The 15,971-nt window shown below is 41.5% G+C and overlaps 1 protein-coding gene across 2 annotated transcripts in view; it reads right to left on the reverse strand.

Annotated features, from left to right (window-relative positions):
- The window catches only part of TAFA4 (TAFA chemokine like family member 4), a 179,521-nt gene that overhangs the window by 153,421 nt on the left and 10,129 nt on the right, over window positions 1–15,971 (reverse strand). The gene's annotated exons all lie outside the window — the stretch shown is intronic.

Consider the following 15,971-nt stretch of genomic DNA (forward strand, 5'->3'; position numbering starts at 1 on the left):
GATTTGACGAGACGGGGAAAAAAGGGAGGGAAGGGAGAGAAAGTTTAGAGAAATTGATCCTCTACTAATACCCAAAGTTGTCCAAGAAACTAATGCTCATTATTCAAATAGAAGGTGGAGGCAAAGATATGCACCAACTGCCATTTTCAATATAATAGCTTTCTACCCAGCTGGCTCCTCTCAAGTCATCTGCTCTGGAGAATGCCTCGATCCTCAAATGAAAAATCTTCCAGCCTCTGATATGAGTGTCAGGAAGGCAAAAGGCTGGAATGAGCTGAGCCCAGCAGAAAATGTGCAGCACAACAAAAGGGCTATTTCTGTTACACTCAGGGCAAGGAGAACAACACTAAGACATCGGTCTCCCCCATGGAGGGGGTGCTGCGATGCTCATCGTGACAGCAGGTGGAATTACCCAACCTCCACTCTGCGTCCGTGTTCTGTCAAGAGGGATGAGATGCTTCCCACAAAGAGTACAGGGGACACTGGGCAGAGGGAACTGAGGTCCAAAACAAGTGCAGCGATTGTCAGACTGCCTGTCCCTTCTCCGGATGAGTCCAAGCTTCCTGGCCCCGATGAATTAAACTCCATGCCACTGACTGCATGAGATGGGAGGTGGCAAAAACATCACTGGCAAACTCTGAAGAACATTGGAGAAGACAAAACATACCAGCAAATGAAAAGGAAGGAAAACGGAGGTTCTGCCAATGGTAACTGAGTAAGCATCTGCTAATCTCACAACTGAAATTCTTCAAATGCCATTAGTAACATGGGGTGGGGAGTCGGGGGACAGGGAACAGTGAGGATTACTTGGAACGTGCATGGATTCACTAAGAATAATTAATACCAGGCAATGCTCATTCCCCTTCGCCATCCTCACAGAAACTGACAATCAAGAGACTGTTACGAAACTTACCAAATGGGAAAGGAGGGGAAGGAGTGATAAATTAGGAGTCGGGGATTAACATACACACACTATAAAAAATAATTAAACAATAAGGACCTACTATATAGCACAGGGAACCGTATTCATTATCTTGTAATTACCTAAAATGGTGAAGAATTTGAAAAAGAATATATATGTGTAACTGAATCACTTTGCTGTAGACCTGAAACTAACATAACACTGTAAATCAATGATACTTCAATTTAGTTTTTTTTCATTTGTAACAAAAAGAGCCTGGTAGGGTCATAAAATTCAGAAATCTGCAAGATACTCTGACCAGGTTTTTCATAAAATTCCAGTGTAAAAGTAAAGAATTATAGGCTAGACATACTGAAAGTAAGTGGGTTGAACAGCTCAGTTTTCCTCTGCTTAATTATATCTGTGTCAATTTAGACTGCAGGTTCTAATGTGATGCCACTGGGCTCCATCCAAAGTCCCATCCTGTTCATCTTTCTTATCAATAACTTGGATGCCAATGTTGCTGGCATTCCAGTTAAATCTGGGGATGAACTGAAGCTTGGAAGGATAACAACGATTCTGAAACATTTTAAGCAAAACTGAAAAAAATTCCAATATATTTGAAATTACAATTCGTTGAATCTGACTAAATTCTCCAGAGGTAAATGCTAAATATGAAGCTTGGGTCTAAAAACAGACGTAGACAAACTACACCACAGGGAAAAAAAAAGAAGGAAACACTGCTCTCTCACATCACCCGGACAGAGATTGCTCATAAATGTCTTATGGGTTCTGAATTAAAAATGAGGACTACAAAATGGCTGCTAAAATGATTACTTTGATCTTATGTTTCATTAGTAAAACTATATTACTTACAATCAGAAAAACATATAGTTCAGTTATACTCTTAGTTGTACCAGAACAAAAGACATTATAGTACTCAGTTCAGTGTTAAGAATGCCAGGGTTCATTCAGCATCTACACTCAGGATGGAGAAGGAATTCTAGCCCAGCCCTGACCCAGACCACTTTCTGCCATGAAGAAATGTTCTATTCGAATTTCCCTGGTGGCTCATATGGTAAAGAATTTGCCTGTAATACAGGAGACCCAGGTTCAATCCGTGGACCAGAAAGATCCCCTGGAGAAGGGAATGGCTACCCACTCCAGTATTCTTGCCTGGAGAATTCCATGCACAAAGAAGTCTGGTGGGCTACAGTCCATGGGGTCACAAAGAGTCAGACATGACTGAGCAACTAACACTGACTTTCTCCAGTTTGGTAGTGACTACCCACACGTGGCTTACTGAGCTCTTGATATGTGGCTCATATAGCTTAAGGAACTGAATTTTTTTTTTTAGTTTTACTTAATTCTAATTAATTCAAATTTATGTAGGCACTTATGGCCCCTGGCTACCGTATTAGGCTGCAGAACTTTAAACAGAGCCATATGCCAAATGGTAGAACTGACTGGGAGGTTAGCAACCCTGAAAAAAATACTCAGGGGGCCAAAATGACAACTGTGTTTAATCTCTGAAGTGCAGTCTCATGGAAAAAGGATTAGAGATATTCTTTGGAGTCCACTGGACAAAACTAGGACACAGAGAAATCAGAGTAAGATAAAATTCATGGCTGTATAGAAGTAAGTGTTTAATAATGATGACAACGTCAGTACCTGTGGCCACTGAACTCACCTCCAGTGCCTAGCACCCTGCCTGGCACCAAGGAAGCTCTCCGGAAATACTTCATTTAAGTAAATCAATCAATCAATCAAAATAGAAAGCAATCCAAATGAAATACAAATGCCTCAAAAGACAATTAATTCCCGAATTCAGGAGGAGTCCCACAGGAGCTAGCTGACCACCTCCAGGGATAACATGCAAGAGCTAGACGTCCACCAAAAGGCAGCTGGACCATATGAAGTTCTTCCAGATCTGCTACGAGCCTCACGTCTACCATCAGATGGCACTGCGTTAAGTCCTGACACTCGCTATTTGTGGGACTCATCAGATACCTATGGCTGTATAACAGATTTCTACATGTGAGTTTTCTTAGTGACTTCAAACAGCACACACTTTTTATCTCATAGTTTCTTCAAGCCATGAGTCTGGGCACAGGTTAGCTGGGTGCTTTGCTTAGAGTCTCATGAAGCTTAATCAAGATGTCAACCAGGGGAAGAACCTTCTTCCCACTCGCATGGCTGTTGGCAGCATTCATTCTTCCGTCCTTGTGGTTACAGGACTGACAGCCTCGGGACTGTCTGCCGGCTCTCAGCCTGAGCGCCTTCAGCTCCTTAAAGTCATGTGTATTTCTCTGCCACACTGCCTCCCCAACATTCCATTTCTAAATCCAAGCCATCAAAGAGAGTGTGTAGAGTAAGCCTGCTAGCAAACAGTTTACATAATGTAACGTAATCACAAAGGGTGACACCCCATCACCTCTGCTGGATTCCACTGGTTAGAATCAAGTCAAGCCCTGACCAGTCTCAAGAGGAGGCCACTATAGAAAGGTGTGAACACTAGGAGGTGGCGATCCTGTGGGACAACCCTAATGTCTGTAACAGTGACCTTGGCAGGTCACTCAGCACACACCAGCTTGTCCTCTATAAAAAGGAGGCCCTACAAGCACAATGGAGTCATTACAGACACATGTAATATACAAACTCACTTTCGAATGTAACCAAGGTCAGATTTGCCTCCACGATACTGTTTAAACCTCACAACAACAAATCTAGTAGGAGAGATTTAGGTTAAAGAGGCTTAAGATTAAAAGAGAAGCAAGGCAACCCTTTAAGCCAGAGAAATACTTAAGACCTCTCAACCCATTACCCATCTATAGAACTTTGATAGTTTCAAGCAGAATTCACTCAACATTCATTTATTCAATAAATTTGAATGCCCAGACTTCCCCATGGAGATACTCCTCTTGTCACAAATATATCCTGTGGGATTTTTCAGAGAGCAATTCTGACTATCTATGATTTTTGTTTTATACACTTAATTAAGCACCAAATCCCATGTGCAATCAGATTTCATTGTCCAAACCTCATAGATTTGTCCTAATAAAACATTATTAAAAGGGTAACTTAATGCTTGGTACTTAATTGTTTGGTGAACATCCTCTTACCTCCCATTAAATTACTAAGCATGCAAAAAAGATTCAATGACAGATTTGGCCTGCAATATTGGCTCAGTTTAATCTCTCATTCCCAAAAAGAGGGTCAAACTCCATATCTCTCTCTCCTACACAATTTACAATTCAATAACGGTAACCTCAAAACCCAGTAAGGGCACTGTTCACATTCCTAGCTGCTTGCTGCCGAGAGCGAAGAGGCAGATGATGTTCGAGAGATGAGCAATTATGCCAAGCCAATCGATACAATGAACTGCAAAGATTAATCCTCTACAATCCTTTTGCTTTTTTCCTATAGAAGCCTGTGTTTGGACATTTCTTGCTGCTTTTACCTACACCTCTATCATCTTCTCATAAAATAAAGACAAAACATCAACAACTAAGAGCTTGCTGTCCATTAGAACTAAATGTTCCTTTTTTTTTTTTTTTAGAAGAACATTCCCTGTGGATTTTGGACTGAGACAGTAAAAAGGAAAGGGGAGGCATCATGTGTGGGACACAGTGCTGGATGAGGTCCCCATGTGAGGTCATGGGTACCTCACTTTCACCCTAGGTGATGGAAATGATCAACTCTGTTTTACAGTGGGAGAAACAATCTGTGAGAGAGGTCAATGATCAACTCTGTTTTACAGTGGCAGAAACAATCTGTGAGAGAGGTCACACAGGTTGTGCAGACACACACATACACCAAACAGCAACTGGAAGCCAGACCCTCGGAAGAGGGTCCCCTTATATGGAGGACGTCTCTAACAGAGGAGAATCCCCCAAACGAATCATCTGCTCCACAAATGTTTGAAAGTATTCTATATGCTGGACACCACCACCCACTGCATGATTTGTAAATAAACCAGAGGACCAATAACGAGGCAAGACCCAAAAATACCTGTAATCTTGGGGGGAAGGGTAGCAAGTGGGGGACAGGGAAGGAAGATGGCTTGATGTATATACAATATGTCTAATAAGCTGAAACAGAAAAATAAAATGCCGCAAACCTTCTTGGAGAGGGTGTCTGTATGTTGGGATGTGTGTGTCAGCAGATAGGGCTACCTTGGCTCAAAACCCTTATTAGTAGTAATATGTTTCTTACCCACACAGAAGGCTCTAGCACCCAACTCATCAGCCCAAGCACCATGAAGTCATTTCAATTCTCTGCACCTCACCTTGGAGGCCTCAGTCCCCTCCCGTAAGCTCCCCTGGATCAATGTTTCATCCGCTACGTTCGGGTGAATCACTGATCCTTCTCCTTCATTCTTTTGGTCCAGGCTCACAGAATATTTCCTGCACCTTTATTCCATTATCCCATTCTATTATTTTCCCATCGTCTGTTTTCCACTTCCTAAGACATTAAAGAGAACCCCTCTCCTAAAGAGTTACACAAGCCAATTTCTTTCTCTTCACCTGCCAGGGCCCCTTTAATCATGAAACATCAGGAAAGACCAACAAACCCAAACCCCCCTTCTACTTTTACCAGTCCTGTGGAATTAAATCTGGGTCTTTTATTTGCCTGCAGAATAGTACATCAAAAGAAGTGGAGCAGGGGGCCTGTGATTAAAAGATCATAGCAGCTCAGTGACACAACCAAAATGTTACATGCCTGACTTAAGGACTGGCCACTAATTAAATGCAAAACAGCACCATCAGTGCAAAATGGGACATCCAACACTATACTGGGTTTCTTTTTTTCTGCACAGTGAACACCCCTAGTTTCCCCCACCGTCTTCCCACTGCATTTTCAAAGTGTTTGGGACCAGATGAGCGAGCAAGCAGGATGCCGTTAATCAACCTTCCTCATCTGTGTGTGTGCCGCTGCATTCAGAGAGAATAAATAACAGGCTGAGCTGAAAACAGGAGGGCCAAGGTGCTGCTGGCTCCCATTCAAGTGCTGTGGGATTCCTGGCTGTCTCTTTAAGCCCCAAGAGCTCAAACTCACCTGTTCTTCTGTTAAAACCCTGAAAATCAGAAAGCCCTATGGAAACCCTCTCTGGGCTTCAGAAAACCGCTTGAGATTAACAAAATCAAAAGAAAACAGTACTCAGGTATTTTTCCTCTGTGTGGATGTTAAACCACTTGTGGAGCTCACTTTGAAGGTTCGCGGTATTTACCCAGGTTCTTAACGCAGGCTGGCTGGCTGCTGGCAAAGGTGTGATCGAAGGCAGTGGGGGAGGGAACCCTGCCCCCAAATATCTCCCCAGCCAGGTTATCCTACTACAGATCAACTCTTGGGGTTATTAAGGAATTGTCTGTCCTAGAGGAATTAATATGGGAAGGCTTTCAGCTGCCCAGTCATTCACTGAAACAGCCCTAATGACACACATGTTGAATAACAACAACCAAAATAAACAGCAATAAACACAATAGCTGATTCTATCTAATGAAAACTTCCCATGTGTCAAACACCGTGCTGTGAACTGTATACACACTTCCCACATACTGCTCAGGTGATTTTTTCTCCATTTGATGGACAAGGACACCTGAAAGGGTTGCACAGATAAATACAACTGAAGCCAAGGTTTAAATCCAGGCAAGTGACACCAGAGCCCAGTTTTCTAAAGACTGTCCAGTTCTGCCCCTGTCGCATGTGGCGGCTAGGTGCGTTTGCAAAACAAAGCTGGCCAACCAGGAAGGGAGCCAGGGGCCTGCAGGACACAGCACGGCCAGTGGGGGCAGCAAAGAGCCCAGGAAGAGAGGGAGAGTGGTGCTGGAAGGGACAGGGAAGAACTGACCAAAACGAAGCTTGTTTTACTCAGCAGAATAATTACAGGCAGAGCCCTTGGAGCCACACCTGGGTTCAAATTCCAGCTCAAATCGTGAGCTGCTGGAGATCAACTTGCAATGCTGTTCCTCACATACCCTGTCTCTGGCACAGGGCCCTACACATGGTAGTTCCTACATTTGGGGAAAAAAATCAGTGTAATTAATCTGATCAATGCGTGAAAGATTTTCTCAATGAGAGACAGACTGAGATGGGAAAACCAAGAGAGACAGAAATAAATTCAAGCTCTCTAAGTTACCAGCTGGTGACCCTGGCCAATGCTTCATCGCTCTGTTCCATAGCTTCCTGTAAAACGCAGACAACCCTACTCACCCCAGCAAGAAGGGCTGATAAATTCAATGGATTCAGAATAGCATTTCACACAGCCTAAGTGCTATTTAAGCATTGTGTGTGCTCAGTGACTAAGTCATGTCCAACTCTTTGTGACCCCATGGACTACCAGGCCCCTCTGTCCATGGAATTCTCCAGGCAAGAATACTGAAATGAGTTGCCATTTCCTTCTCCAGGAGATCTTTTCAACCAAGGGATCAAACCCAAGTCTCTTGCATTGGCAGGTAGATTATTTACCAATACAGCCATCTGTGAAGCCTGAAAAGCTCAGCTCATCCAAAATAAGTCAGTCATGGGATTGTGATGTCCGACACAGTGACTAGAGTTAATTATACTGTGTTGCATTTTTGGAAATGCTGAGAGATTCAAACTTCAAAGATCTTATCAAAAGAAAGTATCTGTACCTGTGTAGTGAGGGATACATGGACAGCAAGGAGAATTGTGGGGATCAGTTTACAATATATACAAATACCCATTCATTATGTCAGACAACTAAATCTAATGCAATATTATATATTAACTCTACTTAAAAACTTGGTACAGATTAAAGAAAATTTCTGTTATTTAAGTGTTAACTGTGTTTTACTTTTATAACAATTCTGCCAAGGAATAGCCCTGGTTCAACCAACCAGTCTGAAAAACATGAGTATATGCAACAGAAAGAAGTGTGTATGTCAACCAAAAATATGATGAGAGTTCACAGCAGCCTAAAGCATAGGCTAGAAGAAGCCTGTATGTTCAACACTAGAATGGATGAGTAGAGTGATTTGTTCATACATGAAACACTACACAGCAATAAAGAACTACCGCTACATGCAACAGCAGACATGAAGCGCACCAAACAATTCAGACAGGAAGGAACACAGGCTGTACGTTTCCGTTCACACAAAGCTATAAAAGAGAGAAAACTAAGCTCTGCTGGCAGAGGTGGAGTAGAGGTCACCTAAGACGAGCTGGGTATGAGTAGAAAGCGATACAAGGGACCCACCTGAGAGCTGGAATTTTGCAGTCTTTCTGAATAGTGGTTTCGTGAGGGTGTATGTATATGGTTCGGCCATTCAAGATGGCTGCTGTCTTGCTCTCTGTACATTCCCTGCTCAACCAGGCCTTGTTTCATTCACATGACAATCCAACCCTCTGAATTATAGGGCTTAATCAGTAACTGCCTGCAGGCTTGTCCCTGCCCCAGCTGCTGGTTTCCCTGGTAACTAGTGAGCTAACCTGAAGTCAATTTCCTCTATAAATGGTAGCCCCCTCCTCTCTTCAGTAGACTGCTGCCATGCCCTGCCTGCCATCTGCTGTCAATGATGGAGTGTCACTCCAGGACCTTTTGCTAAAGATCCCCTGTCCAATAAGCTACTGATGTCTCTGTCACTGTCCCCAGGCTCTTTCCTCAGGGGCTGGGCAACTACAAGGCTTGCAGGCCTGTGGAGTGCCACCCAGAAGTACATCTGTGCAAATTCACTAAGTTCTAATGGTTAAGCTTTGGGTCCTTTATTAGAAGCAACACCTCAATTTTTAAAAATTAAAAAGTACTGAGTCCGTATGGTATGTGATGCGATAGTATGTTCCATTTTAGTAATTAATATTCAAACATGGATGCAGTTAGACTGTATTTCATTAATATAATTGTTTAGATGAGAATGGACACGTCTGTTTCAATAAAAATATGGGAAAATATGGTAAAACAAAACAAACCGCTCAAAGGCAGTGTGCAAAAGACTAAAATTTGGAAATCACTGAAGTATGAGCAGCACACACCTTAGCTAAAGAGGAAAGTCAAAAGAAACTTTATTGTAGCCCAGAATGAAAAAAACAAAGAAATTACACCCAGGGACCAAATCTAGCCCACTGCCTGTTTTTTAAAACCCCAAAACTAAGAATGGTTTTTTACATTTTTAAATGGCTGAGGGAAATCTAAAGGATAGTATTTCTTGACATGTGAAAATCATATGAAATTCAAATTTCAATGTTCACAAATAGGATGTTATTGGAACATAGCTTTGCTCACTCATTTACATAATGTTTCTGGCTCTGTTCCTGCTGCAACAGCAGAGTTGAAAAGTTGTAACACAGACCACGTGACCCACAAAGCCTAAAATATTTACTATATGGCCGTGTACAGAAAAAGTTGGTGGATCCTGGCCCTAGCAGCTAATTTCCATCTTTGCCACTGATGTTGCCCATAAAGTTACCTACTTTTCTAATCTCTACTCACTCAGACGCTGTCCTCGAACACCCAATATGATAAGATTCTTGGCACCAAATCCTGACTTTAAAAAGCCCACAGTGCGTGTCTGAACTCTAAGGTCTGATCCAATGACAACAAGTATCAGAAGATCCTAGCCACAAAAGACAATGCAATCTCAACATATCAGGAGCTAATATTAGAAGTTAGTTTCTTGTGTAAGTGGCCATTTTTTTTCCAGAATGTTTACTCTGCCCTCAGGTTAATTCTTGCTTAAAAAACAACCAACTCGAGTCCTTTTTTGTTTTCAAGCCACTAGTGTATCTTCAAAGTATAAACATTTAAGGGTGTTGTTGGGAAAGCACCAATAGAAAATAACTGAGGTGCTAATTGGCTGACAAGAAAGAGTAACTGTGAAAGGGTCGTGGAACATGAATTTTCCCACCTCTGAACTTTCAAAAGACCTATTTCTTCCACATGGAATATCCTTCCTGCTAGCTCCACTGCAGTTCAATCTCCCTTACTACACTGAAAGCTCACTGAATATGAAATCCATATTAAAATCAAGAATCACACCCACTACCTTATGCAAAATAAGCATGTGACAAATGCATGAAGAAAGGAAGAAACTTATAAAGTCCCATCCTCACTCAATAAATATCGAATTGATCAAGATACACTGAATGTATCTGCTCATCTCCTTAGATTTTAAGTGACTATCTCTCCATGTGTGAAAGCAAGAACTATTTTATGACAGACAAGTTAAAAATCTACCAGGGTGAATTTGTCCTTTTGGAAACAGGGTAAATATCTTGCGATTGTGAAAAATTCTTTCTTGCGGAATGCTATTTATGAAAAGGCATGAGGTTTCTACTGCCTCTGTCTAACGTTAATCATTTATGAAATACTGTGGCTTGGCAACTAGACTCATTTCAGGCAGTAAATACACATTTCCTGTCAAAATGCATCAAAAGGGTAAGGCTTCAATTTATTTGAGAATGAGTTGTAACTAACTTCAATATGGGCAATTTGGAGACGTCTCTGATGGCCTTTAAAAGCCTTGGCTGTTTTCTTCACTTCTTGTCCCCAAACCGTAAAGTATCTCTGAGTGACTCTCCTAGAAATGGTTTTCAGGATCAACCTGTGTGGTATTCATTCCTTTGATTCCAAATCTGTTGTACAGTGTAGGCTTCCATTCAATGGGTTTTTGAGAACCAAAGCTAGGTCTACACATAACTTGCAAGGGTGTTCTGGATTTGCTGTTGTTGTTCAGTTGCTAAGTCATGTCGGATTCTTTGTGCCCCTGTGGACTATAGCCCACCAGGCTCCTCTGTCCGTGGGGTTCTCCAAGCAGGACTAGTGGAATGGGTTGCCATTCCTCCTCCAGGGGATCTTCCTGGATCTGGGAGTGAACCTGCATCTCTGCACTGACAGGTGGATTCTTTACCACAGAGGCACCAGGGAAGCCCATATTCTGGACTGACAGACTATGAACTCTTCTACCACTTTATGAACTCATTCAGGGAAGTTCTAACCTTACTTGTCACTGCATTACACTTGTATCATTTCATCTCACTGCATGTAACAATGACATAAAAAAATACAGGCTTGCTCCTTTACAAAAACTTAGTCAAATGGTAAGCAGGCCAGGGCAGGTAGCTCAGTTCCACATAGCAGGGTCTCAGGCTACTTCCATTTTTCCCTTCAGCCATCTGCCTTTCATTCTCAAGGTCACCTCACAGTCCAAGATGGCTGCTGCAGTATCAACCATTACTTCACCTTCAAGGATTTAAGATATCCAAAAAAGGTTCCCATCTCGATTTTAGGAAGACACCTCAGAAACACCACCCAGTGTTTCTACATTTATTTCACACCATGAGAGAGGCTGTTAAAATCTGGTCTTGATTCCACATAGCAGGTGCCTGGCTAGAAATCAGGGTTCCATTATGAAGGGAGGTGGAAAGATATAGGCAAGTAGCACCTCTTCCGTAAGCCTGTATTATATATGTGCACTTTGCATGGATGACCATTAAGAATCAAATAAATGAAAGAAATGAAAATTCTCCAACATGCTGTCTTTCACCACTTCAGGGAACCTCCCGCAAGACTGCATTTCAGCACCCTAGAAGGCAACATTCACCATTATATGTATTTCTTCTCAGTTTGACATTTCTTCTCAGACTGGTCAGTATCACATACTTTCTTATCCTGTGAACATAATAAAAGATTTCAGGCATAAATAGTACCTCAATTGCACTTATCATGAGACCAAAGTATTTTATGGTTTAAACTTTTAGGTTTTTGCCTCCGGTGATATTTATAGATAAAACCATATGTATATATATCTCATTGAACCCAAGAGTAGAATTAAAGTCCTCTACTGCTGACACACCCCTGTGTATCAATGTGGAAAAGACTTAAGAGTTCAGAGAAACAATGGCATTTATGTAACATGGAATGAGATGGCAGAAACCTAAACTCTGAATTCAATACCTCTGAGTTTTCACTCCAATGCTCAGCCTTATGGAAGATCACTACAACTTGGCAGAAGGAACGTGGCCTCTGGCAGAACTTCGAGAATAACGACAATGCATCTTGACACCCTGAGCTGCAGCTTTTCAAGGATTTCCACATAATAACATCTGGAAACTCCAACCACTGCTTTATACAGGGCAGATCACTGTTGGGTCAAGTAGGTAAAAGACATAAGTACTCAAGGGAACATGTGAGACTTAAAGGATGAGAAGCAGCCAATCAGGAAAGAAGAGGAAAACTAATAGAGGGTGCACGTTCCAAGGCAAGTACAGAGCCACTGAAGGAGTAATAAGTTTAGTGCATTCTCGCAGAAAGATGGATGGCCAGTGTCATTACCAGAAAGCAAGCAAGGGGGCGAGGGCTCAGATGAGATCAGACAGAAAATCAAGACATTGACAATCATCATGTTTCGCCACTACCTCTAATACAACTTTGGCTTTTCCTGCAAACAAACGCATTTTCAACATGGGAATCTTATCTCTAATCTGTCTGTCTCCATCGCCCCCACTCAATCTACTTCAAAAACTATCTTCTAAAAGAAGGAAAAGAAAGTATTGTTTTGATGGCAAAGTATGCCTAATTTTAAAAGACATAAAAATTCCAGAAGTATAAAACATCATTTGCTTTAAAACAAGGTCTTCCATAAATTTCCTTTAACATTGGTTTGTGTATTTTTAAAAATAAGATGTACATACAAATACACAGTCCTACCTCTCATATTGGGAGTAAACCTTTAAAATAATCCTCTGCAAGACAAGAGTTCCCAGCCCCTGTTACAGTATTACATCTAGTAGGCCCTCAATTTCACTGGTTCCTTTAGCTGTGACATGCAAGGACCACTGCTTCAACCAGTTAAAGGAAAAGGAAAAAAAAAATTTTTTTATATCTTGACATCCATCAACTGACATTTTCAAGGGCAAGAGAGCGACAGCGCCCAAGGAGCTGTCCGAGGTGCTTAAGGTTAATGGCTGTATTTACATAGCCATCAATTCACTTTACAAAGAACTGCCCCAGTAGAACTGCACAGCTCCCACCAGGCAGCCCAACCACGTAGAGCAGACAACAGTCTCTCAATGAGGGGGAAAAGTGCCCAATAAATCTTAACAGCAGCATCTTGCTTTCATTAGATTATTTATCTCTTTATTTTCAGTTAACACATCTTAAACCTCTTACTGAACAAAACAGACTACATTTCCACCTCTGCATGAGGTTCTAAAACATTCTGGCACTGAAAAGTAAAACAGTAACTGTACTCCCTGGATGGTGAGTACCTCCCACTTATAACTGTCTAAAATGTGAGTCTCTAAACAGATGTGCTATTTCAACTTAAAGTTAAATTAATTCAAATGAAGTAAAATTTAAAATTCAGATTCTTGGTCACAATAGCTACATTTCAAGTGCTCAGGGGTCACTTAGTGGCTACGAGAGCTGACAGCATGGATTTTAGAACACTCCTCATCACAGAAAGTTCTATTGGAAATTAAAAGACTGTTCATCAAGAAAGTCCAGGGCCTGACTTCTTCTGGAGTTTGTACATCTTGATTCCAAAAGAACAAAATAATGAATAGGGTGTTCTGCATCCCCACATTTTCCAGATGCATTCTTAAGCAACTTGAAACTCTAAAACATATCCTCTGATCCAGCAATTCCACGTCCACTCCAGAAAAACACATACACAAGGCTACAAAGAGATGTGTAATTATGAGAGGGCTTTCAACAGTAAACACTGGGTCTCAGTGTCAGGTACAAATTTGCTCAACAATATTCTCATAATACTCACTGTAATAGAAAAAAATGGGGAAATATGAATGCCTGTCTGTACGAGAATGGCTAATTAAAATGTAGTAGATTCATAAGTGAACATTAATGGCAGTTAAATAAATGGACAAGTGGCTTCCCTGGTAGTCCAGGGATTAAGAATCTACCTTGCAATGCCAAGGAATGCCAATTGGATCCCTGTTCCAGGAAGATCCCACATACCATGGGACAGCTAAGCCCATGAGCCACAACTGAGCCCCTAGAGCCTGTGCTCCACAAGAGAAGCCACTGCAATGAGAAGCCTGTGCACTACAACCCTCCAGCCACTCTCTGCAGCTAGAGTATAGGAATGAAGACCTAGAACAGCCAAAAATAAAATTTTAAGAAGCAATTAAGAAATGGACAAGCACTATTAATATATCAACATAGGTAGACCTGGAAGACAACAGTAAGTGAATAACACAAATTATTATATGTTACTATTTAAGCAAAATAAAAAATAAAACATCACACACATATGATATTTTTAAAAACACACACAATGTAAATAACATAAATACAGCAAATTACTATATTTTGATGTTTCTGCATTTTAAACTTTAAATCAAATTAAATGCCAGATAGGCCTCCTACTTCTGTTGATCACTGAGCATTGACAAATCAACTTAAAATGGTTACAGACAGTCTTCTGAGATGAGATCAGTACATTCTTTCTCTTCACATTTGGATAAAGCATACTAAATATTATAAATATGTGCAGAAAAATATAAGCCAAACTCTATAAAATATGGGGAGTGAAGAACAGAAGTGGGTAGAGAGATAACTGAACGTGATCTGTACCTTTCATCCAAATTGGGAAAGAAGTACGTCAAGGCTGTATATTGCCACCCTGCTTATTTAACTTATATGCAGAGTACATCATGCGAAATGCCAGGCTGGAGAAGCACAAGCTGGAATCAAGATTGCTGGGAGAAATATCAATAACCTCAGAAATGCAGATGACACCACCCTTATGGCAGAAAGCGAAAAAGAACTAAAAAGCCTCTTGATCAAAGTGAAAGAGGAAAGAAAGTGAAAAAGCTGGCTCAACATTCAGAAAACTAAGATCATGGCATCTGGTCCCATCACTCCATGGCAAATAGATGAAGAAACAATGAAAACAGTGACAGACTTTATTTTCTTGGGCTTCAAAATCACTGCAGATGGTGACTGCAGCCATGAAATTCAAAGACGCTTGCTGCTTGGAAGAAATGCTATGACCAAACTAGACAGCATATTAAAAAGCAGAGCCATTACTTTGCCAACAAAGATCTGGCTAGTCAAAACTATGGTTTTTCCAGTAGTCATGTATGGATGTGAGAGTTGCAGTATAAAAAAGCTGAGCACCAAAGAATTGATGCTTCTGAACTGTGGTGTCGGACAAAACTCGAGAGTCCCTTGGACTGCAAGGAGATCCAACCAATCCATCCTAAAGGAAATCAGTCCTGAGTGTTCATTGGAAGGACTGATGCTAAAGCTGAAACTTCAATACTTTGGCCACCTGATGTGAAGAACTGACTCATTTGAAAAGACCCTGATGCTGGGAAAGATTGAAGGCGGGAGGAGAAGGGGATGAGAGGATGAGATGGTTGGATGCCATTACCAACTCAATGGACATGAGTCTGAGCAAGCTCCAGGAGTTGGTGATGGACAGGGAAGCCTGGAGTGCTGCAGTCCATGAAGTCACAAAGAGTTGGACATGACTGAGCGACTGAACTGAACTATACCTTTCATTTTCTTCTGATTTTGCTTTTACTGTTTTAGAACTCATGAGTTAACCAGCAGGACTCCCACAAGGTCACTATGATCCTGTATTACAACTGATGTCACCCTTGTCTATGAGATTCAATGCTAGCAGTTGTAAGAACACTGACCAGCCATTCTCAGCCAGCAGAGAATACAGTCTACATTTCCCAGGCTCTACAGTAAACCAAATGCCGTGTTTCTTCCCTAAGTGGATATTTGTTCTTTAAAAAAAAAATAATTAGGTAATTTTGTTGTTTGGATGCTTCTGCCATTTAGTCTTCCATGTAAACTACCTTCTGTCATGCCCTCAGCTGCCTTTCAACTTGGAAGCCTCATCTGCTAACTGTCTAGAGTTGAGTGCTGGAGGGGACAAAGGGCACAGTGGCAGGCAGCCAGGGAGGAGAGCCATAGCATCTTGACAGTTGGGCAGAGAAGACTAAAGTAAAAACCAGTCGAAGGGACAACAGTGACTGATGGGTCCCAAGAAAACGTTAGTACAAACCCAGTCACATGCAGTGTGCCACAGCCTCCAGCAAGGTATCACCACAAACCAACTACGCAATTAAAACACAG

This window comes from Oryx dammah, unplaced genomic scaffold (genome assembly GCF_014754425.2).
Source record: "Oryx dammah isolate SB20612 unplaced genomic scaffold, SCBI_Odam_1.1 HiC_scaffold_9, whole genome shotgun sequence".
Lineage (NCBI taxonomy): Eukaryota > Metazoa > Chordata > Mammalia > Artiodactyla > Bovidae > Oryx > Oryx dammah.